Source organism: Dermacentor andersoni, chromosome 7 (assembly GCF_023375885.2).
Source record: "Dermacentor andersoni chromosome 7, qqDerAnde1_hic_scaffold, whole genome shotgun sequence".
Lineage (NCBI taxonomy): Eukaryota > Metazoa > Arthropoda > Arachnida > Ixodida > Ixodidae > Dermacentor > Dermacentor andersoni.
Genome location: NC_092820.1, coordinates 46056342 through 46082060, shown reverse-complemented (window position 1 = coordinate 46082060; position 25719 = coordinate 46056342). Strand labels below are relative to the sequence as shown.

At 43.6% G+C, this 25719-nt stretch overlaps 1 pseudogene; it reads right to left on the bottom strand.

Moving 5' to 3' along the window:
- Positions 1 to 10177: 10177 nt before the first annotated feature.
- The window catches only part of LOC140219559 (uncharacterized), a 193323-nt pseudogene continuing 177781 nt past the window's right edge, over positions 10178 to 25719 (bottom strand).

Sequence of the window (25719 nt, the reverse complement as noted above, 5' to 3'; positions counted from 1 at the left end):
ATCAACTGCCCATTTCTCTCGCTTTGCTGGTTTCATCGGTACCCGCCCATCGTACCGCTATGAAATCAGTGCGTAAGGTGAACCTAAATTGATTATTCTTTGAAGTATCTGTCGACCATTTCTTGGTGGGAAAAACAAATAACCAGAGCTGTCACATGAGAAAACACGAAACATGGTAAGTGCTAGCCGCAGTTTAACTCCGAAGCTTTTTTTCGTTACGAACACTTCTATGTTTATTAGTTTAACTGTGACTCCAGCTAGTTACGCATAACTTTTGGAAGCGCGACACCATAACGCCATTACGTAAAAATTATTTAAGGTTCATCTGGTCACTGATTATGTGGGTTTTCTGCATGGAAATGAATGAACAGTAAAGATATAGTTAGGTTTCTCCCAGACTTGGAAGCCATAACTAATTGTAACGAGTGGTGCATCGATATAAACCTTAACCAATATAAAATTATACGCATGTGTCATGGTGCGCCATTATTCTTGTGGGCAAAGCACCAATAAATGGACGCCAAAAGGTTGAACTAGGTACCGAAGAGCAAAACAGCGACTGCTGACAACTCAGGTAAGTTGCCTAAAGAAGCCGAAGGTAGGTTTAGAGATTATTGTGTTTTTGTCGTCGGCTCGACCGCGATAACCCGAAGGCTTTTTCTAGGAACCCCTGTGTATTCTCTGCCCACGCGTGCATTGAGAATGCTCTGAAATATGTGGTGTCTCTGTGAAATCTTGTGTCCACGACTTGCTGACACTGCATGTTTGCCCACAGCAACATGTGGCCGGCTGTCGTCGTTTATTCTATGTTAACGAACAATAAAGACCCGCCACGGACTCAAGGGTGTGCTTCTGTGGTGCAATACAAGTGCGCGACCTCCAGCAGAAAGGTGGAATCACCCGTTCCTTCGCTGCTAAATAAAAGGGGCGCGGCCGAGACCTTAGGAAGAGCCGGGATACAATTGGGTGTACCTAATTGAATAGTCACAAATATCTGCCATTCCTCAGCACACGGAACCAAGGAAAAGATGGGTTATTTAAACGCAGGTTTCCCACCTAGCTAAGCATTCTGGAAGCTGAGCCTACAATCTGTTCAAAAGCGTCAAGGAGCTAGCAGCGTTCAGAATCGCCTGGGCAACTTAGCCGCGTCGGAACTACGAATTACTAGTTGACGTAACCTACTTGAAAACACAACAGGAAATTTCAGCCTGTCGTATTTTGGGACGTTGTTTCCGTCGTTCTGTTGTCTGTCGTTCTGTTGTCTGTAGTGTGATGTCCTGTAGTGTGATGTCCTGTAGTTGAGAGTTCCGTAGTTCTTGATCTATATTTAATTAAAAACTGACAGAGACCCCTTTAAAGCTATGTAATTTTCTTAGTGCAGAAAAAAGAAATATAAAAATTAAGAAAGCTTCCCCGCCGGGGAATCGAACTTGGAACCTAAAGATACCGAACCCAGCATCTTACCCCTGCACCCCGCGGAAATCTTTTTTGCTTAGGCCATGTAATTATCAGTAGTGAGAATTATGAGAATTTGAAATCCCACAAGTAACGCCGGAAGAAGTAAAGAACGCCTTGGGATCTATGCAAAGGGGGAAGGCAGCTGGGGAATATCAGGTAACAGCAGATTTGTTGAAGGATAATGGAAACATTGTTCTAGGAAGACTGGCCATCCTATATACACAATGCCTCATGACCTCAAGCCTACACGAATCTTGGAAGAACGCTAACATAAGCTTAATACATAAGAAAGGGGACGCCAAAGACTTGGAAAATTAGAGACCGATCGGCTTTCTGTCCGTGGCCTACAAAGTATTTAGTAAGGTAATCGCGAATAGAATCAGGAACACCTTAGACTTCTGTCAACCAAAGGACCAGGCAGGATTCTGTAATGGCTACTCAACAATAGACCATATTCACACTACCAATCAGGTGATAGAGAAATGTGCAGAATATAACACCCCATTATATATAGCTTTCATTGATTACGAAAAAGCGTTTGATTCCTTCGAAATCTCAGCAGTTATGGAGGCATTACGTAATCAGGGTGTAGTCGAGCCATATGTAAAAATACTGAAAGATATCTATAGCGGCTCCACAGCCAGCGTAGTCCTCCATAAAGAAAGCAACAAAATCCCTATAAAGAAAGGCGTCAGGCAGGGAGATACAATCTCTGCAATGCTATTCACAGCGTGTTTACAGGAGCTATTCAGAGACCTGGAGTGGGAAGAATTGGGAATAAAAGTTGCGGAAGAATGCCTTAGTAACATGCGATTCGCTGATGATATTGCCTTGCTTAGTAACTCAGGAGACCAATTACAATGCATGCTCACTGACCTGGAGAGGGAAAGCAGAAGGGTGGGTCTAAAAATGATGCTGCAGAAAACTAAAGTAATGTTTAACAGTCTCGGAAGAGAACAGCAGTTTAGGATAGGTAGTGAGGCACTGGAAGTGGTAAGCGAATACAACTACTTAGGGCAGGTAGTGACCATGAATCCGGATCCGGATCCGGAGAATAAGAATGGGCTGGGGTGTGTTTGGCAGGCATTCTCAAATCATGAACAGCAGGTTGCCACTATCCCTCAATAAAAAAGTGTTTAACGGCTTTGTCTTACCAGTACTCACCTACCGGGTAGAAACCTGGAGGGTTACGAAAAGAGTTCTACTTAAATTGAGGACGACGCAACGAGCTATGGAAAGAAGAATGATGGCTGTAACGTTAAGGGATAGGAAAAGAGCAGATTGGGTGAGGGAACAAACGCGGGTTAATGACATCTTAGTTAAAATCAAGAAAAAGAAATGGGCATGGGCAGGACATGAAAGGAGGAGGGGAGATAACCGATGGTCATTAAGGGTTACGGAGTGCATTCCAAGGAAAGGGAAGCGTAGCTGGTGGCGGCAGAAAGTTAGGTGGGCGGATGACATTAAGAAGTTTGCAGGGACCACATGGCCACAATTAGTACATGACCGGGGTAGTTGGAGAAGTATGGGAGCGGCCTTTGCCCTGCAGTAGGCGTAACCAGGCTGATGATGATGATGATGATGATAATGCTGACGACGACGACATATGAACAAGCATGAGAAACAAATGCACACATGGTATGCAGTCCAATGACAGTTCAAAATTGTGGCAAACAAGCGCAAGCGTGCAGACGCGAAATCCCTTCAGGTACGGTGTAAAATGTAGCAACCAGACTATGCACTTGAGCAGTCTCTTCTCGGAAGATAGATCTTGTCGAGCGAGGTGGCTTGGCATGTCTCTCGATCATTCGACTTTTTCGTAATGAATAAAGTCCTAATAATATAATCAAATCACATGGTGTATTACTTGATGCCTTTTGGAAAGGAAGGAACTATGCACCATTATATGTGAGAGGAAAGACTTTTTTTGATAGTTCTTTATAAAATGTCTCAAAAATGAAATTCGTCACGACAAAGTATAAAGAAATATTTTATTATCTCGGGTTGATTGCAAAGCGTACAGTTTGTACTCCAGGGTACATACACTTCTTTTTCCTGAAGGCACGTTTTAACTGACAGTGTAGAGATCTGCAGCTCAAATAAAAATGTTTTCGCTGCTGGCGCAAAGCGCATTCTACGGACACGGCAAAGAACATCTTGACCAAATAGAGACAGATATGGCTTTCGGTCCAGAGGTTTCGGGAAAAGGGTATCTATAAGTGCTATATATAGTGACGTGCGATTAACGGTATACAAATATTCAAGGGTGAATCTGGCTTTTAAGAACGAAAGCCCCATATCGGTAGTTCTTGAGCAAAGTTTGTCGTGTCAAAAAGACAAGGGAGGTGTGACGCAAGACGCGCTCGATTAACAGCGAGAAGGAATGGACGACACACATTTTAACATAAAATAAGCGCATGACCAGCTGCCGCACGAACAAATGCGCAAGACCCAGGCCTCGCTTTTTAACCATAAGAAAAAGGTTGTCCCTTCTCATGGCTTCCCATAATGAATGCCAAATAAAACGTGCAAATATTCTATGAAATGCTTCAGCATAGACACTTGAGCAGTGCAAGACCTGCAGAACATAAGAAAGCTTATAAGCGAGAAATGTATTGCATGCCTTAGCTCTCACAAAAATGGAGAGGTCACGTCCCTGCCAGGTTGCCACCTTTCAATGGATAGTGGTTATTGTGGTTATATATTCACACTATCAATCAGGTGATAGAAAAATGTGCGGAATATAACCAACCGATATATATAGCTTTCATTGACTACGAGAAAGCGTTTGAATCAGTCGAAACATCAGCAGTCGTCAAAGCATTACGGAATCAGAGTTTAGACGAGGCGTATGTAAAAATACTCAAAGATATCTATAGCGGCTCCACAGCCACCGTAGTCCTTCATAAAGAAAGCAACAAAATCCCAATAAAGAAAGGCGTCAGTCAGGGAGATACGATCTCTCCAATGCTATTCACAGCGTGTTTAGAGGAGGTACTCAGAGACCTGGATTGGGAAGAATTGGGGATAAAAGTTAATGGAGACTATCTTACCAACTTGTGATTCGCCGATGATATTGCCTTGCTTAGTAACTCAGGGGACCAATTGCAATGCATGCTCACTGACCTGGAGAAGCAAAGCAGAAGAGTGGGCCTAAAAGTTAATCTGCAGAAAACTAAAGTAATGTTGAACAGTCTCGGAAGAGAACAGCAATTTACAATAGGTAGCTAGGTACTGGAAGTGGTAAGAGAATATATCTACTTAGGGCAGGTAGTGACGGCGGGTCGGGATGATGAGACAGAAATAATCAGAAGAATAAGAATGGGCTGGGGTTCGTTTGGCAGGCATTCTCAGATCGGAAACAGCAGGTTGCCATTATCCCTCAAGGGAATAATGTATAATAGCGGTGTCTTACCAGTGCTCACCTACGGGGCAGAAACCTGGAGGCTTATGAAAAGGGTTCTATTTAAATTGAGATCAAGGCAACGAGCTATGGCAAGAAGAATGATTGCTGTAACGTTAAGCGATAAGAAAAGAGCAGATTGGGTGAGAGAACAAACGCGAGTTAATGACATCTTAGTTAAAATCAAGGAAAAGAAATGGGCATAGGCAGGAAATTTAATGAGGAGGGAAGATAACCGATGGTCATTAAGGGTTACGGACTGGATTCCAAGGGAAGGGAAAGGTAGCAGGGGGCGGCAGAAAGTTAGGTGGGCGGATGAGATTAAGAAGTTTGCAGGGACGACATGGCCACAATTAGTGCATGACCGGGATGTTGGAAAAGTATGGGAGAGGCCTTTGCCCTGCAGTGGGCGTAACCAGGCTGACGATGATGATGATGATGTAATCAAATTGTAGCCGTGCCACAAGAAACGAAAGGCAATTTGCACCCCCATTTGGAAATGATAGATGACATATCTCTGCCGAAACTTCGCTCTCTCTGATGCTACCGCAGTGTTAAAAATTGGGTTTATAGAGATATTCACAACTACGCCATGTGTTTCGACATTTGTGGTACACCTGTTTACCTAATAAATATCAGTTTTATGTAAGCCCTAGCAAACACGAATCTTTCTCAGGTCGTCCTCTTCACGTGCTATATGTGGATGATGCCACAAGGACAACGTGCCGCAAGAATGCAAAGACGTATACGCAGCCAGAAGAGAGAAAACACATATACAAGACTACAAATTATACACAAATGATTGCGAAAACGATTATAAGATATAGAGCCACTTAGGAGCCACTAATGTCTTATAGAAATACTAGGCTTCCTTTCCGGCAACAATTTTTCAACTTTTTGACGAAATGCTTTAGCAATGTTACTCTAGCAAAATGAATTGTGTATCTGGCACCATAAAAACGCTTGAAAAAACACTTAAATAAATAAAGAATAGATATGCATCAGCGGAGAGTCTCCAATTTTTCTTGGATCACCATGCTGTCAAGAATGCCCTTTTTTATGAAATTTTTAGGGAAAGCTGCGCCCCATAAGGAGTTCTCAGACTACATCTTCTGTAGCAAAATAAAGATTTCTATATATGATAGAAAACTTATGCATGCAAGGTCATACAATATTCAGTGACCAATAAATGGTTGCATAGTATTTTTGTGTGCATTGCGCGTGAGGAAACGAATGAATAAATCAGGGAACTACATCCATTCGGCGTTCACGAACTATCTGGCGAGAGGGTCATATTGAGTCATTTTGTGTTTTCCATACCTGCGATATTGTGCTGTCTATTTTGCAAACTTAAATCAAAACGAACTTGGTAACGATTTCTTGCTCGGTGATCTGAAAGCGCCAGTAATTATTGCCAGTAATAAAATATTTGTTGTGCACGCAATAACGAAGAAATATTCATACTGCAGACATTTCAACGCTAATTACGCATTATTGTCTATAAGTGCCACATGCCAATTAAGTCAAAGGTGCAGCCTTGTCAGTTTTCACTCGCACCTTAGTTTTCGTCCTATATTATATAAGAAGGAATTTTCGCTACGAACGTTATCCACCACAACACGCTGTTGTGGAAGAAATAGCGAAATTCATAAAGGGCTTAGGGACGAATACGAGTAAACATGAGAGATAATTTTATTCCAATGTTGTTACCTCAAGAAAGGCATGTTTTGATGTCAGCGCATAAACCAGTACCTAAAGATATGAAGAAAGGTATAGTATTCGAGCGCATCGGCAAAACTATTATTCTTTACTACTCAGTTTTTTCTAGCTTGATGGCAACTGAACGTAATACAGAAGGAGACCATTAGCGTATGAGTTGTCAGAAATTTCAAGCAAAGGCATACTTCTCAGTGGGACCATGCATGCTCAAATTTTTCGCGACAACTTGAGCGAATGAAACAAATTGAATGCTGTAAGAATCTTTGTAAAAAGTAAATGACCGATTATTCAGCTTATGCAGGAAGAAGAATGTTACATAAAAATGCACTAGCTTTTTACCACAACCGCACTTTTTGGATTCGTCAAACGCACTTTTTTTCTCGTTTAAAACATTTGGCGTCTATGGGGCCAAATGAACACTGTCGTGGAGTTAGTAATTTCTGTAATACCTTATGCAATCATTTGCCCGCAGCTTAGCCTCCCACAAACTTGTACATTGTCCGAACAGTTGAAACCTCAAACGGACGCGAACGGAAATGCTTGCCGATGTTCACTAGATATTTCAGTGACTACGTATTTGTTGCTTTCAGCAGAGGCAAAATTTCGCGCAGTTTCTACAATGATTTTATTTATGGAGATAGCTGGCACATGTAATTTTTTTACAAAGACCGTAGTTAACCACACCCATTTTTATATCTATGTAAAGAACACTGATGACCTGCCCCAACGTTCTACGATTTATAGGCAGGTTGACTAGTTACGTTTGAATTTCGTTAAGTTTGACTAGTTACGTTAGAACGGATTACGTCTGAAAAGCGAAAGAAAAACTCGGTTACTATTTTTAAAGCTTTTCATAAAAAAATGCATGTTATTGATCTTTCACACATCTTATTTCATCGTCATCATCATCATCAGCCTGGCTACGCCCAGTGCAGGGCAAAGGTCTCTCCCGTAGTTCTCCAACTACACCGGTCATGTACAAATTGTGGCCACGTGGTCCATGCTAACTTCTTAGCCTCATCCGCCCGCTTAACTTTCTGCCGCCCCCTGCTATGCTTCCCTTCCTTTGGAATCCAGTCCGTAACTATTAATGACCATCGGATATAGTCCCTCCTCATTACATGTCCTGCCCATGCCCATTTCTTTTTCTTGATTTCCACTAAGTTTTCATTAACTCGCGTTTGTTCCCTCACCGAATCTGCTCTTTTCTTATCCCTTAACGTTACACCCATAATTCTTCTTTCCACAGTTCGTTGCGCCGTCCTCAATTTATGTAGAACCCTTTTCGTAAGCCTCCAGGTTTCTGCCCGGTAAGTGAGTACTGGTAAGGCACAGCTGTTATACACTTTTCTCTTGAGGGATAATGGCAACCTGCTGTTCATGATCTGAGAATGCCCGCCAAACGCACCCAGCGGACCCCAGCCCATTCTTATTCTTCTTATTATTTCAGTCTCATGATCCGGATCTGCAGTCACTACCTGTCCTAAGTAGATGTATTCCCTTACTACTTCCAGTGCCTCGCTATATCTTGTAAACTGCTGTTCTCTTACGAGACTGTTAAACATTACTTTAGTTTTCTGCAGATTTATTTTTAGACCCACCCTTCTGCTTTGCCTCTCGAGGTCAGTGAGCACGCATTGCAGTCGGTCCCCTGAGTTACTAAGCAGGGCAATATCATCAGCGAATCGCAAGTTACTAAAGTAATCTCCATTAAATCTTATTCCCAATTCTTTCCAATCCAGGTATCTGAATACTTCCTGTAAACACGCTGTGGATAGCATTGAAGAGATCGTATCTCCCTGCCTGACGCCTTTTTTATTGTAATTTTGTTGCTTTCTGTATGGAGGACTATGGTGGCTGTGGAGCCGCTATAGATAAGTTTCAGTATTTTTACATATGGCTCGTCTACACGCTGATTCCGAAATACCTTTATGACTGCTGAGGTTTCGACTGAATCGAACGCTTTTTCGTAATCAATGAAAGCTATATGTAAGGATTGGTTATATTCCGCAGACTCCTCTATGAAGTGGTTGATAGTGCAAACAAGGTCTATTGTGGAGTAGCCTTTACGGAATCCTGGCTGGTCTTTTGGTTGACAGAAGTCTAAGGTGTTCCTGATTCTATTTTCGAGAACCTTAGTAAATACTTTGTTGGCAACGGACAGTAAGCTGATCGTCTATATTTTTCAAGATTTGACATCCCCTTGTTTATGGATTAGGATTAAGTTAGCGTTCTTCCAAGATTCCGGTACACTCGAAGTCATGAAGCATTGCATATACAGGGTGGCCAGTTTTTCTAGAACGATCTGCCCACCATCCTTCAACAAATCTGCTGTTACCTGATCCTCCCCGCTGCCTTCCCCCTTTGCATAGCTCCCTAGGCTTTCTTTACTTCTTCCGGAGTTACTTTTGGTATTTGAAATTCCTCTAGACTATTCTCTTTTCCATTATCGACGTGGCTTCCAGTGGTACTGTATAAATCTCTATAGATCTATACATGTATAAATCTCTACATAATATTTAACTAATCCCAAATTTTCACCATACACAAACGTGCAGTGTTATAGAGCACTCACCAGAAATTGCAAAAGCTAGCAGACAATGGACTTACAAAGCTTTCTGACATTTCATGAATAAATTATTTAGAAAGACCGTAAACTTTCCACACAGTGACGGTAAAATCCTCAAGATTTATGCCTAAAAATTCTTTGGGGTAGGTGACTGTTTTTCAAGACTATTGAAAGCTTCCAGCGTGGTTCAGTATATAGGCTTCTAAAGATCCGAAACGCTTTTAAGATTAGGTTCGTAAGAGGGGGCAAATAAACTAGAAAGTTTACACATTTGTTCGGCATCCTACTGACAAGGTTTCCCTATTTTTTTCTAAAAGTCGACAACGTGCATTGATTACGTCATAATAGAGATCGAGAAAATCAACGGCGTGCCTCCTGTCAATGCGTAGATAGGGAGAAAGCATGTAGTGGGCGATTGTTGCCTGAGAACAAAACGCCCTTAACATTGGCCCCATAATCTTCTATAGTAACATTGCTGCTGACCTTGGTTTACACAGGAAAGTGGGGAAACTTTCAAAGCTTGGGATACTGACACACTTTTTCTGTTACCGTATGTGCCACACTAACTGCAGTTGCAGAGAATCGCAGATTTGACGATTCTCAGTTCTTCGCCGTTCTTACGACGTGTCAATTTTATGCTCCACACATGCAAGAACTTGAACATGCCAATTTTAGTTTAGCAAATTATTAACCAACCATTTCATGCACCATCACCCTTAACCTAGGCCACATTACCTCTTAATGTGAAATGTCTGCTTTTAACTAGATACAATGAAAACACGATGTGTTACGAATACATCTAGTGACAGTAGTACCCTAGTTATAAGATACAGCTTCGGAACTGACTATTAAAAACTCTTGAAAGCTTTGCGGTACTCAAGGTATATCCCAGTCAAGGTAGTGAAGAAGTATTTTAGCTGTACTGAAACGTTTAGAGTGCCTCAGACTTGCCAAAGGAGGAGGAGGAATAAACATTTATTGAAAAGACAAAAAAAAAGTGCCGGCAGGGAGCGGTGCAGGGTGGGTCTCTATTCCAAGACTCCAGTGGCCATCGCGACCCGCCCAGCTTGGTCCAAGAGGTCCTTCTGGGCCTCGAGGTCAGCAAGAGCGAGGATGGCCTCCCAGGGCTCCCTTAGCAAGGTGAGTACCAAAGGTGAAATAATGCCATGAGGTCTTTTGGCGCACTCCCATGTTACGTGAGGCAATGAAGGCCATGACCCGCACCACGGGCAAGAGTTAGTGTACAAGGTTGGGCTTATTTTATGGTATCTACCCAAATGTGGGTAGGTATCCATCTGTATTCTTCTATATTTCTGCGCCTCCTCTACATTGAGTAGTTTGTGTGGTGGAGCGTACTGTTGCCGGGTTCTTCGCTGGTGCTCCCGTATATCGCGGACCAGTAAGCGATCGTCTTTTTCATCGTCGTGCGTATATCCAGCTCGGTTAGTAAAGCCTCGAGCTAGAGTGTGCGCCTGTTCGTTTCCTGAGATAACCTCGTGGCCAGGACACCATAAAATTGCATGATATTCTTTCAATGTGCCGCCTATGATGTTAAGGGCGACTTGTGGTATGTTGCCTTGTACATACATTCTGCATGCCACTTGTGAGTCGAACATTATTAAAGCTGAGCTGTTTTGCTTTTCCTTGTATGCGATAGCGAGAGCAATTGCCGCTGCTTCCGCTGTAGCAGTGCACCTAGTGCGTATCGAGGCTGATGTGTCAAGCGTTCCGTGGCGTGTGGGTTGAACTGCCACTATTACATGTCCTTTGCTAAGTCTAGCTACATCAGTATACATGACGTCTTGATTACTGCCGAAGGTTTTCTGAAGATCTTTAGCTGTCGCTTGTCTCCTCGCTGTGTGATAAGTTTTGTTCATGAGTCGTGGGATTGGGGAGACCACTATGCGCTCGCGTATTGGATCCGGCATTGGGGTCGTTTGTTCCTTGGAGTACTGTGGTCGCATTGGGTAGCCTAAACGCGACAGAACGTTTCTGCATGTGCTTGTCAGGTATAGTCGTTCTCCTCTTGTCATAAGAACGGCTGCTCTTAACTCTTCAAATGTGTTGTATATGCCTAGACCTTGCACCCTCTCGTTTGCCGCATTCTTAGCAAGCCCAAGCGCTGCCTTATACGCGTCACGTATTAGTAGGTCGATTTCTTTGATTTCCGACGTGGTTAGCTCTTGATATGGTAGTCCGTATGTTATTTTGCTAAGAATAAAAGCATGGACTAGTGTTAAGATTTCGTTTCCGTGGAGCCCTTTACCTTTCTTTGTAATTCTGCTTATTAGACTAGCGATGCTTCTCGTGCTTGACTTTAGAGTCGCAATGGTGTGAATGGCTCTTTTTTGGCTTTATAACCATAGTCCTAGTATTCTGATCATATTTCTTTCTGGTAACCTCTGGTCACCCATAGTTAGGTGGATGCTCGGTTTGATTCTGTAGTTACGCCCATGGATTCGGATAAACTCAGATTTTTCCGGAGCGCATTGCATACCGTTTTGTTCTGCGAAGTCCTTCACCGAGTCGATAGCCTCCTGGATCGTTTGTTCTTTTTGCCCTAACGAGCCTTTGCAGGCCCATAACGTGATGTCGTCGGCGTAAAACGCGAAGTTGAGGTCGTCAATTTTCTCTAGTTGTCGTGCCAAGCGGTTCATTGCGACGTTAAATAGAAGTGGTAAGAGGAACACCCTGTGGTGTGCCTTCGTTAGGCATTGGGAGTTTCGAAGATCGAATATTTTCCATACCTATTGTGGCTTTACGTTCAGAAAGGAAAGAGCGGATGTAATTGTGGATCTTAATTCCACAGCCCATTCTTTCGAGCTCTTCAAGTATGAGGGTATGGGAGATCGTATCAAAAGCGCTGTTTAAGTCAAGCGCTGCTATGATGTTTCTCTCCCCCTGTAGGGACATTTTGCAGCACGTCATCTCGTAGCCTTACGAATATGTCTTGTCTAGAAAGATGTTGTCTGAAGCCGCACATGTTGTGCGAGAGAAGTTCATGCCCTTCGATATAGCTGGTAAGCCTGATATGAAGGACTTTTTCGAAAAGTTTGCCTAAGCAGGAGGTTAAAGATAGAGGCCTGAGATTCTGCAATGTTCTTGCTTTCCCCGGTTTAGGTATTAAGATGATGGTCGCTTCTTTCCATTGATTAGGAAGCTCTCCCGTTGCCCAGATTTTCTCATTGAAGTACCGGGTTAGGCGTTCCAGTTGCTGATCACTCATATTTCTTAACATAGCATTCGTGATGCCGTCCTCGCCTGGGGCTGAGTTACGTTTTAATGCTAGAGCGGCGCCATACACTTCGTGTTTCGTTATGGGTGCATCAAGCTTGGGATTGGCCATGCCTTTGTACTCACTCTTAACGATGTTATCTCCTCTTGTCCCGATGTATCTGTCTGATAGGGTTCGGATCAAGGATGCGTCATCCACCTTAATTTCTCCTACCAATGTGCGTAATGCTCTAGTAGTGACTGTTTTTGTATTGTATGGATCAAGCATGCTCCGTAAAATTGCCCATGTCTTGGTTGTTGAGAGCGTTCCTCGTAACGAGTCACTTTCGAAACATGGCGCGTTATCAGCCACTGATCAGGCATAGCATCATCTGTTCGTCGATGTGACGTTTATGAGGGTAGGAAAAATTGGAGCCATATTCGGTAGCCCAAAAGTGGCGTAAAATTTGGGCACACTGGCGGCAATTGTTTTGTTGTCTTACGATTTGATCGGTTTGTTCAAACGAACCAAAAACGAATTGCATGGGCGCGTGACGCCAATAAGGGTGGGGCGTGATGCAGCGAAAGGGCACCAGTGTGACTGTCGCCCTCGTGCGATTACACACAATGATTTTTTTTATAACACGGAAGGAAGCAATGTGCGTTAAATTCCGAAAATAACTGTTCCCAAATCAACACGAAGGCAACAGAACCGATAATTATCTATTGGTCGTAAGTACGGTCATGGTGGTAAGTAAAGTCATGGTAGCCTTAGTAGCAGAGCACTGTCACCAATACGCCACCACGGCGGATCTTGTGATATGAGAATTCAAACAAATTTTGCCATGCAAGACACCGCCAGTAAGAGAGATAAATGATAATAGGCCAAAAATACCAGCCCAGCACTCCGCACGAGAAAGCAGTTGATCCTTTGACTGACAACGTAAAAGACAGTTGTCATTGCATACCACATATCAGTCAACTCTAGTGTGAATTTGATCTTGCTTCCTCAGAGAGATATTCCAGTTTTTATTTAAAATGATTCCTATCAATTACTACATGTCACCTCCTCTATTCCTAATCCGCAATTTTCTGTGGCTTTCTTGATGTCGCTGTTAAACGATTCTAAACCATTTTTCGCAGATAGCTTCGCGATTACTGCTAATCAAGTTTGGAGTGCAAGTGTAGCATCTGACAAGAATTTTCGGGTGAATGAGCGTTGTGGACTGGGCAAGTTGGTTTGTGTTCAACATGGCGAACGGCAAAGACGAAGGGAGTAGTGATGAGGAGCATCAGATTATCAAGGTGATGATGATTTGAAGGGTTTATGGACACAATGGTCAGATATCTCTAAAGGTTTTCAAGAAATGTACATTATATATCAATTCAGAAATGAAATAGTAATGCTAGATATAGCATGACGGCTTAAGAACTTACAAAACTGCCATTGTTGTAAAATAAAGGATCGGAGACTCACATATTGTTTACTGTTTACGTTTCATCTTCTTATCCTCTCTCTTCACTTCCTCTTCTTCTTTTGGTCCGGAGATTACATCTTCCGGGTATTTTATTGCCAAGCTTCCATGGAGGGTAAGAAAATAGGTTACCTGCATTTGTTACTTCTGTTTGACCTGCTGCTCCTACAAAGTACACCGACTCCAGTATACCTTGTTGCTTTACCGTTTTGAGGACACCATAAAGCCCCGTGATAGCATTTTTCGAATCATCATGACCTCTTCGTATTGGCATCATGTCTTGAGGTTGTATGTTGGGCATGTTAGTTGCATGACGCGAGTCATAGTATTTCTTTATTGTAAATTTATAGCGATTGTCTCCCTCTGACGTGTTCTTGCTTTCTGGAATATGAGTCTTCCTTAATATACCAAGTTTGTAATCTGCTGGTAACCACGTCATCTTCTCAAAGGCAGCAAACTGAACACTACAGCCTAGTCCAGCTGCGTGAGATTGATTGTGATGCCTAACCGCTGCTTCAAGAGCACGCTTCCATCCTCCATGAAATTCTGCGCATAGAGAACTGAAGGTCTTCGTGTCTTGCATTCCGCGTTCCACTAGGGCATTTCCTTCGGGGTGGTATGGTGCTGAAAATTTCAACAGTAATGCCCTTTTCTCCTGCCCACCAACATACCCTCTCACAGCGAAATAAAAGACTATTATCAGAGACGATCACATTGGTGTGTCTAAATGCCACTCTTTTCATTATTTCAATCACACTGTTTGCATCTTTTCTTCTGCTTTGGCTTCCGCAATTTCTGTGCACTGGTTTACAGCCACTGTTAAAGACTGAGTCCGGCATTCACCCTCCCCTTTCTTTTTGGTTTCAGTGAAATCATGATGAACGACTTCGAAGCGCACATCTGAATGCACAGGAATGACGATCTCGTTTCCTTTTGGGCGGAGCTTGGATTTGGTAGTCTGACATTGATGACAAATCTTCACGTACAACTCTACATCGGATTTTTTCACGTAAAACATTTCTGAACCTTTCAGTAGGTAGGCGAAAATCCATCATGCCTTCCTGAGTGCGAATTGTCTTGTTAAAGCCGAAATATTTTAAATATGCAGCTTTGAGGGACAACAAACTTTCCGTCGTTTAATTTTAGATACTCAGTGTCTTCCCACACACTGGCGACGTGTGCTGCTTGATAGCTCTATATTGGCCTTGTGTGCAATCTTGATAACGCGTCTGCGTCAGTTAGCTTTTCACCAGGTCTGTGGCTAATATCAATAGCGAACTGCTGAATTTCGGTAATACATCTTACCAGTCTTCCCTTCGTTTGTGTAAGGCTTAGAAGATATGTCAAAGCCTGACTGTCCGGGAAAAGCTTGAACAGATGGTCCTCCAGAAAACTCCTGAAGTATCGTAACGTCAGCTCTACTGCTAAGGCCTCCATTCCCGTGGTCGTGTAATTTGGCTCCACTTTTCAAAAACCTATAGGAGTAATAGCGAATGACCTTTGACTGGTGGAATTGGTCTTGGTTTGAATCTATTTGGTATAACACTGCTCCCGTGCCATAATTGGACGCGTCACTGCAGAGCTCGAAGGATTTGGCAAAATGGGGCAATATGAGGATTTTATCTGAAGATATTGCGCGCAAACAGTTCTTGAAACGCATGGTCGCACTCATCGCTCCACACAAATTAAACTTCATTTAGAGTGAGCCTTGTAAGACACATGTATATTGCCGCAAAGTGTTTAATGAGCGCCGAAAATGTCCTGCCAGTCCTAAGAGCACACGCTGCGAGTGAACATCATAGGGCTCATGCAGTTCCTTGATCCGTTGAACAGACTGCTCCTATGTCGTCTTCACGAAGCCGTCCCGGGCTCTGCCAAGGAACGCGACCTTTCTTTGAAAGAGTTCACTTTTATTCTTGTTCATCTTGATTTGCTCAATGCTTCTAGTACATTGGAGATGTGGGTACAGTGTTCTTCCTCGGTAGGAGAGTAAATGATGATGTCATCGATATAAACACCACAGCAATCTCCTATGAAATTTTTAGGTGCACCGTTCTTCATGCGCTGAAACTAAGCGCCCGAGTTCTACCAGCAGAATGGCCGACGGTTGTATTCATATATATCAAATGGCGTTATAAATTCCTTGTACTATGATTTTTCCCGGAGGCATACCTTCCAGTAACATTTGCACAAATCAATTCGTTAGAACCATCGGCATCCTCTAGTATCATTATTAATGTCGCCAATCAAACGCATTCGGAATAAATACAGCTCTGTTTGGGTGTTGATTTGCCGATAATTAGAATATAGTCTCAGTGAACCATCTTCTATAGGGACAATATTTATGGAAGACGGGAAAGGTGACGTTGAGTACCTTATATTCGAGCGTTCAGCATTTCATGCAGTTCTTATTTCAGCCATGTCTTTTTTTTTTTTCAACATAAATCCTGTTGGCTCTCTTCCATACAATCGTCGTGTCACGACGTTCAAAAGGTACTTCAGGTACAGAAGCTGCACGTGGATACGTATTGAGGCATGTATGTTCGGGAAAAATTTTCCATATATCAGTAGCGCTTGAAACGGGGTAGTCTACGGTCACTTCATCTTTCTGAGAAATGTTCATTCTTAGCTTCTTCATGTCAGGTCATGACAGTATAAACAAGAATTCGACATCACACATAACCAGCGTTTTACTGTGAAGTACTCCCCAGCCAAATGTATATTGACTGTCGTTCAGGTATGCAGTATTGGAGATTATCCATCATAGCTCTTAACCTTTACCACTGTACCTTGTCACATGTTATCTACCTTCACCATGGTTTGATTAATCAGCCTCACTGAAGATTCTGTCCAACTAGAGCACTTACTTATATTGCATTAATAAACAGTGTAGTTTGCAAAACGTTTGATCGAATCAAGTAGACAGCTTCGTTCTCGTGACACAAGTGGGGCTGAGCACCAACGTTTATTCGTTTTTTGTCTCCTTGGCGTCTCTGCTGCTAAGGGAATAGTCAGAATCGAGGTTGCGGATCATCATGTTGCAAGAGTGGTGAGGATAGCCGTGGTGGTAAGTGGTGATCAGAATTACATACACGTACTTGTTCTTCGAGGAGAGCTTGAGATTCTCGATGTACAGCGGTAGGTCGGTTTTCATGATTGCATCTTCTCTAGCGGCAATGTCTTCGTCAACATACGAGTATATGACCGAAGTCTAGTCCTTCAGTCGCATTGATTGAGATGGTGTCGGTGGTTGTGGAATGTGGTCGATTGATACTGGCTTGGACTTATTGACGTCTCTGAAGGCGTTCTGGTTCTAAAAGGCGAGGTCAATGCACTTTATTCTAAACCGTGATCGCTGTGCGTAGGCTTACGAGTACATCTCCTAGGTCATGGTAGAGTAAGTTTGTCGCAGGTCATTTCTTTGGTTGAATTCATCGAGTAGAACAAGTGATTTTGAGCGGATTTCTTCCAAAGTCCTATTAGCTTTGCTTAAAATTCAAAGCACAATTGACTCGCCGGAGGCCGGGCACCTCGTCTTCATAGGCGCGATGCCTTCTCGCCTCACAGGAACGCCTGCCCGCTCACACGACATGCGGCGCCCCTCCGCCTCTTCTGTGCGCCGTGCGTCCACTTGACATATTTTGATGACCACTTCTCGTTCGCGCCAGGGATGACGGCGATGCGTTTTCTTGTAAGGGGTCTAAAGGGCTTTTTCCTTGAATAATAAGCCTAAAGGGATGGTATGGGAAAAGATGGCCCTGCCTATAGCAATACTGCCTCCCCAGGGACCTTGAACACAAGAACCCAGGAGCAAGAACATTCCGGGACATTAGCATCGCAGCCGCAGCCTTCGGATAAAGGAGGCGATATAAATGTATTTAGCATAAACATCCTTTAAGCAGAGAGCCTGCTGAAAACAGACGCAGTCATAGCATGCAACCTGACAATCACAGAAACTTGCCCAAGTCTTGAGCTTCTGAATCGACGTGTACTTTCTGCATGAGCAGCTCACTACGCTTCTATGAGTAGTGCTGGTCTTCATTACATTCACTTCCGCTCTTGAAAAAAGAATCATCCTGGCGACTTGGGGAAAGACACGAAAGCTGGGTCACTGCAAAGCTTTGGGCAGTCATTGCACAATTTTACGCGATCGAAGTCATTGGTCAAAAGAGAGCTCTAGTGGCTCGACGATGTATTTCACGGGTGGAGCTTGCTTGACAACATGCTACGGAGAGTGGTACTTAGAAGTAGCTTTTGTCGATTGACCAAGGCTAGCTGAAGGAATCCAGTGCCCCACAAGTTAGACGGGGGTATACGACGCTGAGTGCTTTGAGACGTGTCTATGATGTTTTTGGCGCTGCTGATCAGCACTAGGGAGGGAACCGTCAATGTGGCGACACTTTTCAAAGAATTTAATAGCTTGGGAACCTGTCTTCGACTCAGTTACATCAGGGGGGTAAGAAATTGTGGTGTCTAGCGTGCAGGCAGGTTGGCGTTAGTTGTGGACACAAACCCAGGAAGTAAGCACAGCATCGTAGTCTACGTAGAAATATTATTGGCGTACGTCAGAAAGGGAACAACGCGGTGCCAGTATGAGTGATCGCAAGCGGCCTGAATTACCAGCATATCGTGCAATGTTAATTTAACTTGTTCTGCCATACTACTCGTTTGAGTGTGGTAGGCCGTCGTGGTCAGGTGAGCAACACTCTATACCTTTAGACTTGTTTCGAGGATGTCCGATAAAAATAACCGTCCTCGGTCATTGAGCAGCTCACGTGGTGCGCCCATGTCGCAGAATGATCTGGGGTAAAATGAAAGAGGCAACATCACTAGCCGATGCCGATGGCAATGGTGAAGTCTCTGCATAGTTCATGAGGTTATCCATGACAACAATTATTGACCGCTGCCATCAGGAGGCGTCCATACAATCAGTGTTGACGCGGTCGAAAGGGAGGGTATAACAAGGCGACGGTAATAATGAAGGGGAAACGGCAAGGAAGATTCTCCCGACGCTAGCAAGCCAGGCAGGAACAAGCATAGCGGCAAACGAAGCCGTACTTATCCCGCTAATAGTAGCGGAGTCTGACCTGCGTGTGTGTCCTCAACACTATAGCATGTGTGCAGTGAAAATCTGCGTGCAAGGAGGTGCATATGTCTGAGTGTAAATGGCAGGAAAACAAGTGCCATTTGCGCCTTCGGAAAGGTATTTGCGTTGGTGTATCAAACTATCATGAAGAACGCAACGGCGCGCTTGACGCGCATTTCTCGCGTGAAAGCAAGCCACGTTTTTTTCACACAAGCGCACAAAGGAAGCTATCAAGGGATCCTTCCGTTTGTCCAGGACATGTGGATGATGTCGAGTGAAGGCGCTTTGAAGATAGATGCAGACGTGTACACAATGCCATTATGGCATTATTGACAGGTGATCCTGATTAAGAGACGGTTGTTTACGGAATAAAATGTGTTCAAATGAATACGGCAGGCATTGGCAGATCCGGAGTAGGAGCTTACCGCTATAATTAAAAAAGATGCGTAATCAATGCATTCTACCAGTGCTTATATATGGGGAAGAAATTTGGAGGTTTACAGAGAAGCTCGAGAACAACTTAGGGACTGTGCAAACAGCGATGGAACAAAAAATGTTTGTCGTGAAATTAGGTAACACGAAGAGAGCAGAGTGAAACAGAAAACAAGCGGGGATAGCCGATATTCTAATTGACATTAAGAGAAACAAAATGGAGCTGGTCACGACGTGAATGCCTAGTAAGGATAACCGGTAGACCATTAGAATTACAGAAGGCGTGCCAAGAGAAGGGAATCGCAGTCGAAGACGGCAGAAAAATAGGCGAGGTGGTGAAATTAGAAAATTCGGAAGTTGGAATCAGTTGGCGCAGGGCAGGGGTAATTCTATATGCAGGGAGAGGCCTGCGTCCTGCACTACACCTAAAAAGAAATAAGGTGATAATGAAAAAGGATGGCACAAGTAAAAAGTTTACAAAGAGATGACATAGTAACCAGTGTTACATTAGACAAAGGAAACGTATATTCAACAGCAGCGGTTCCTGTACTTACATTCCAAAATAAAAAATTTAACAACTCAGTGGAACTGATCAACAGAGAAAGCAACTTAAGGACATCATTATACATTATTAACTCAGTAGCTTTGCAGTTCAGCACAAGACGCATCGCGATTAGATAAAGAGAGCAATAATAGAAGGTACGATCAGTAGACACAAAATAAATACCACAAAAAACTTTATTTTCTATGCAGTGACTATTACCTGTATGTAGTGTATTATCATTAGTATTTGGCTAAACTGAACAGAGTTCTATAGAAAATAATTACAGGAGAACTCATCTCACGATGGCTGTTGATGATAATGGGATGGAATTCAAACAATGTATGCGCACACTACATTGCTGAAGTCACATTCCTCAACATTGGTAGTGGTCACTCTGAGACTTCCGTTGTTTGTGCTACATTTCAAAGCTATTTCTAAAGCTATCTTCACAAAGCTATTACATTCGCTTGCCAACGTCATTCATAAGTAAAATGGCACACACACGACGGCACAACGATGTAGTGAAGGCGATGGGATGAAGATGACAGAATGACGTCGATGAAACTGCAAAGATGGTATGATGGCGGCAGCATGATGACAATGGGTGAGGTTCCTGAAGTGAATGTAATGAGGAAACAATGGTGAAGACGGCGTGAACACAATGATATGACGACGAGCCTCTGATGAAAATGATATGAGGACGAGTGCTTGGAGGAAGTCGGATGTCTAAGTTAAAATGGCGATGATGGAATTATCATAAAGGCACCTCAACGACAGCATGACAAGAAATGTATGACGACAATTTCATGAGGAAAAAACAATGACGAGGAGATAATGACAACGATCGCATGACAACCGTGTGAAGGCGTTAGAATGAGGCGATGGCGTGACAACGACTGTATCATGTAGATAGTTTAACGAAGATGTTGTGGTTACGACGTCATGGCGACAGCTAAAGGGATAAGCTGGAGTGATGATAATGGAACTACGACGGCCTCACGCCAAAAATATGACAACTAGTGCACCACAATTTTGTGGCGACAATGACGTGACGATGATGACATGACAACTCCTTCATAGCAGCTACTGTTTCACGTCTAAGAAAAGATGAAGCTATCTTGAAAACTACGGCTGAATTGCAAATTGAATGACAAGATACTTGCCAAAGAATGGCAAAGAAGCAATGACGTGGATGGAAGAACAAATGCCGTGTGGCGACCACTCTGTGACGACGATGGCGTGACGGCAACGGCATAACAAGAGTCGAATGAGGCTGGAGTGATAACCATAGAATGACGGCGATGGCCTCACGACGACGTTATGACAACTAATGCATGTCGAATGTGTGACCAATGAAGCGTGACGATGAACCTGTAATTAAACTAAGGTTACCAAGCTTCAATATGGATAATGCAACAAGCACGACTGCACCAGGATCCCGTGCACATACCTAGTCGCTCAAACTATTAGGCAACTTGGGCAAATGAGTTAGCATAGAAGGCGTGACGATGGCGTTATGATGAGAGTCAGATGATGTAACTGCAATAATAATATGACTACAAGGGTGTCACGAACGCGAGCAGGTACCAAGTGGCCTAAGCAGGTGGAGCACTTGGGCCTCTGGGTCGACGTAAGTGGCTAGATACACAGATTGATGCATAGATTGATCGATAAAGAGATGAAAATACTGAAATCTCCTGAGGTAGGATAAGAATGATATTGTACAGTTGTATGTTCGTAATATTAACTTTCTAACTCGGACACTACTTTAGCGCCACCGGACGACGACAGATGAAATTACACAACCCAATGCGCTGAATCTATCTATAACAGAAAAAACGTACTTGAATACACCATGCTCAGTAGTCACACGATCAATATATCAGAAGAATGGTAATTCTATTATTATATACTAGGCATTACTTCATGGGGAAGTTATTTTCACCGTTTATACTACAAGCCAGAAGTGCACCAGCACAGTATAGCAGTAGCCAGCACTAGGTTATGAATGAAAATATTAAAGTATTTTGTGAACTCTATCTAAATGTAATACCCAGTAAACAGAATACAAGCTAATGACTGTTTAAATGACTACCCCTCGATTTCTTGTATGGAAGTGTCGGTCTTGAAACGAATCCTCCTTGGGGAACACCAGCGCCTCTCTTTCGGACCCTGGCTACCATCTGCTACTGCTGTTGTCTCACCGAATTGATGACTCCAATCAAAGGCTGGCTACCTAGCGACCAGGCCGATAAAAGCCAATCCAGGTGCGACCTTGAAGCGAAAAGGCTACCCTATCACCGCATGCACTGAAAGCTTCGAAGTTCTCAAATCATTGTCATGCCGCCGTGCAGGAACACAAAAATTAGCGAAGGCGCATGTCGTAATACTTTCGCTGTTTACTGTTATGCGTGTCATTGTGGTGAAACGAGTAGTATATCATTTCATCGTTACCAGAAAGAAGCAGATTGCCTGCACCACAAAGCGATCGCTTAGGTACAAAATTTTCCAATCAGGAAAGGTGATTGTTCAATTTAGGCTTTTGTTCGAAACACTTCACTAGTGACGACTGCTTTCTTCCCAACGGGTAGACGATTACTGTCTTCTTGTTTCTTTTAAATATCTTGATGGCGTTTGAAATCGCAGATTGTACTTCGTTCAGGCAGGCACTTTGAAAAATTATAGTGATGCACGCTAAAACTCCATATGGGTTTGTTCGCCTATTGTTTTGTTCCCCAGCGTTCATGTTACTAATGCTTTAGGCAGCAAGAATATTCTATCTGCAATACTTTTGGCTGCAGCCATGCCAGGAATAATAATAAATACCTCAGAAGGTCTGAAATTGATCACGACACATGTGATGCCGCGAGACAACTTGTCGTTTTCACAGCATGCTTTTGTTTGTATGTGCAAACGCAAGATGCTGCTTTCTCATTCAGCACCGTGAGTGGTCAGATCATTTGCTTACAAGAAATTTAGAAGTAAAACTAACAACGCTTGTGCAAGCTTTGGACCGTTCGGCCTGAGTACATCGCCGTTAGTTCGCTTTGTGACACCCATTGCAGACATAAATTAAACTACAAATGGTTCAACTCGTTTCCAAGTAATACATTTACATTACTACAACTGAACTTGTCAAAAGAACCCTCCCCCCGCCCTAAATTTTGGAAACCACTTGAAAGGAATTCAACTTGGTCCCATTGGTTGTTACTTACTTTGCACGTTTCACTGGGTTTGAGAATTGCGAATTTCTGGGTTTGAAATGTGCCTGCTGTGTAGACAAGCCCAGGTCCTACCTTGAAGACGACGTGCTGCGAGCATGAACAAGCGCCAAGAATCTAAAATGAAGGTGCATGCAAACTCACAGACTAAACTCTCGTTTTTTTTTATTCCAGCACACACAGACCAAGTGAGCTTACAGGTTTTAGCCTCGTAGTATCAGCGCAGAAAATCCGTATTTAGTTTCTGAATGCACAACAGACAGTGCTGCCTATATATTGTAATATGCTATATGTGATATTCGCAACGCGAGTTGCAGTGCGGAGTGGCCTATGAAGGCCGAAAACAGTCAAGTATCGCACCTAAGCAGTGGTATAAAACTGCGAGTAAGAGCTTTCACCTTTCGAAGATGTTCGATATCGGCAAAATTTTTTTTTTACCTTCGCCTTCATTGGCATGCTCTTTATCTTTAAATAAATCTAATATGGCTCGCTGGGCTGGCCGGACGATTGCAGGCACGGTGCAACTATATCCGACATTTAGTCACGGAAATCCTTACTTCAGACTTACATAAATAAGGTGATCCACGTCACAAATCAAAGCGTGACCACAGCAGCCAGGGATAGAGCAGCTGTGAGCCTGGATGTCATAGCCATATTTATTTTTTTTATTTTTTTTGCCTGCAAAAGTAGCGGATTCTGGAGTTGCCAATAGCTCACACTCGGATGGATGGATTCTATGATTGGGCCCTATGGAACGGGTGGCGGGTTGCGCGAGCAAGCTCTTGCTTGTATATTGAACTAATGTCCTACCTATGTCAAAGAAGAAAAATAAGGAAAAAGAGCACGAAGAATTCCCGGCACCAAACTTTCTGAACCACTGATGATGACTTTGGTTTTGTGTGCCTGAGCTGTGTGTCGTTTCCCCACTTTCACTTACAAATATTCCACTGGCGTCTTACTAATTTCTAATGCGGGCATGTTTACTTTTCGCTGCTATCGCTGAACCCAAGTTCTTCAAAGGGTACATTGTTGCCTAAATCGCCCTTAAACGCCGCACTGCAACTCGTGTTGCGGAGTGTCACGTATAGCATATCACAATATATAGGCGGTACTAATTTCTATTGCGGGCATGTTTCCCTCTACTCTCACTGAACCCAAGGTCTTCAACGAGGCCAGTAGAGCCTAAATGAAACAAAAGATGCTCCATCGTTTCCAGAGCATTACCGCAGCAAGCACATGCTTCCGTTTCCTTGCTGTATCTGGCTTTATAAGTGCCTGTTCTATGTCAGCCTGATCTCACTTTGAAAAGTAAAGAGCTTCCGTTTCATTCATCATGAAGTATTTCTTTTCTGATCTAGTTTTTTTTTCTGTTAGGCAGTTACTCATAGAAGGATTTTTTTTCCATTGTCGCCATCCATGAGGTTATCTCAGCCTCTCTGACTTTTCGCTCGACGTTTTTTGCTGCCATGTTGCTGCCTATACTGGTCGCATGCTAGCTCTTAAGCTTCCTGGTTATTTTGCTCCCCTGTGAATCAATGTTTTTTGGTTAAAATATGTCAACACTCTTCCAGCTCATTTCCTTTCTTCTATATTCGTCAGTCATTCTTGACGATCAATTTTATTCTGAGGTTCCCTCACTTGTCCATTCCATATAGCCCTGCAGATCTGTATTTGTAGTCTACCCGTGAGCGTACAATGCGAGGCGTCCCACTAACCATTGGTTGCCTTCGAGTTGCCCCCTGACTTCACGCAAACAGCCGCATTTCCATGTGCAAGTATTGGAACCATTACGACTTTCCAGATACCCCGGAACACCTCGTACCTATAGCATCATCATAGCGCGCTGTGGTTCATTATGACCGCATTTCTCTTCTCATTTGCAGTTGCTGTTTTAGAGCGCAGCTCTTTGTGCCCGTTCCTGCGATGAGCATTGGCGTTACCCCGGGTAACCGAACGAACGAGCACAGGCGAAAGATGAAAGTGAACGCGGATCGAAGCGGTAGATGGAAGAAGAGCACGCGAGGAGTAAGTGGAGGAGGTGGCTACAGGGAAAGCATGAGGCGGAAAGTGGAGGAGGAGCGAAGGGAAAAAGGCCTGCCCGTGCACTGAGTTGTCGGAAGCCACGGCATCCGCCACCGCATGGGAGATCTCACCTGCGTTTCCGAAAGGGGGCCAGGGTGGCTAGATGTGGTGAGGGCTACGCTCGTTCCCGGCATCAGCAGCTAAGATCAATGCGCGGTACCATGGTGTGTGACGTGTACCACTGCGCAAGCCATTCGCGACGGCCAACGGCTACGAGAAGGCTCGGTGTGACGCTCTCTTGGGTGTTGCCGCCACTGACACTGCTGGCACAATTTCCCGGTGACCAAGTGGCGCTCTCGTCATTGATGGAACAAAAGAATGCGAGGAAATTCGTAGTGCCGCGCAAGCCAGGCAGTGCGGTGACGAGGGCTGCTATATGGCGCCAGAGTGGCGCGCATCGTCTGTATGAAAACAAAGCGCGCTACTCACAGCATGCTCTTCCTAACATAAACCTATAAGTTCATAAACAAAATATTGCCAAGCGATATGAAAACACGCATAGAACTGCGCTGAAATT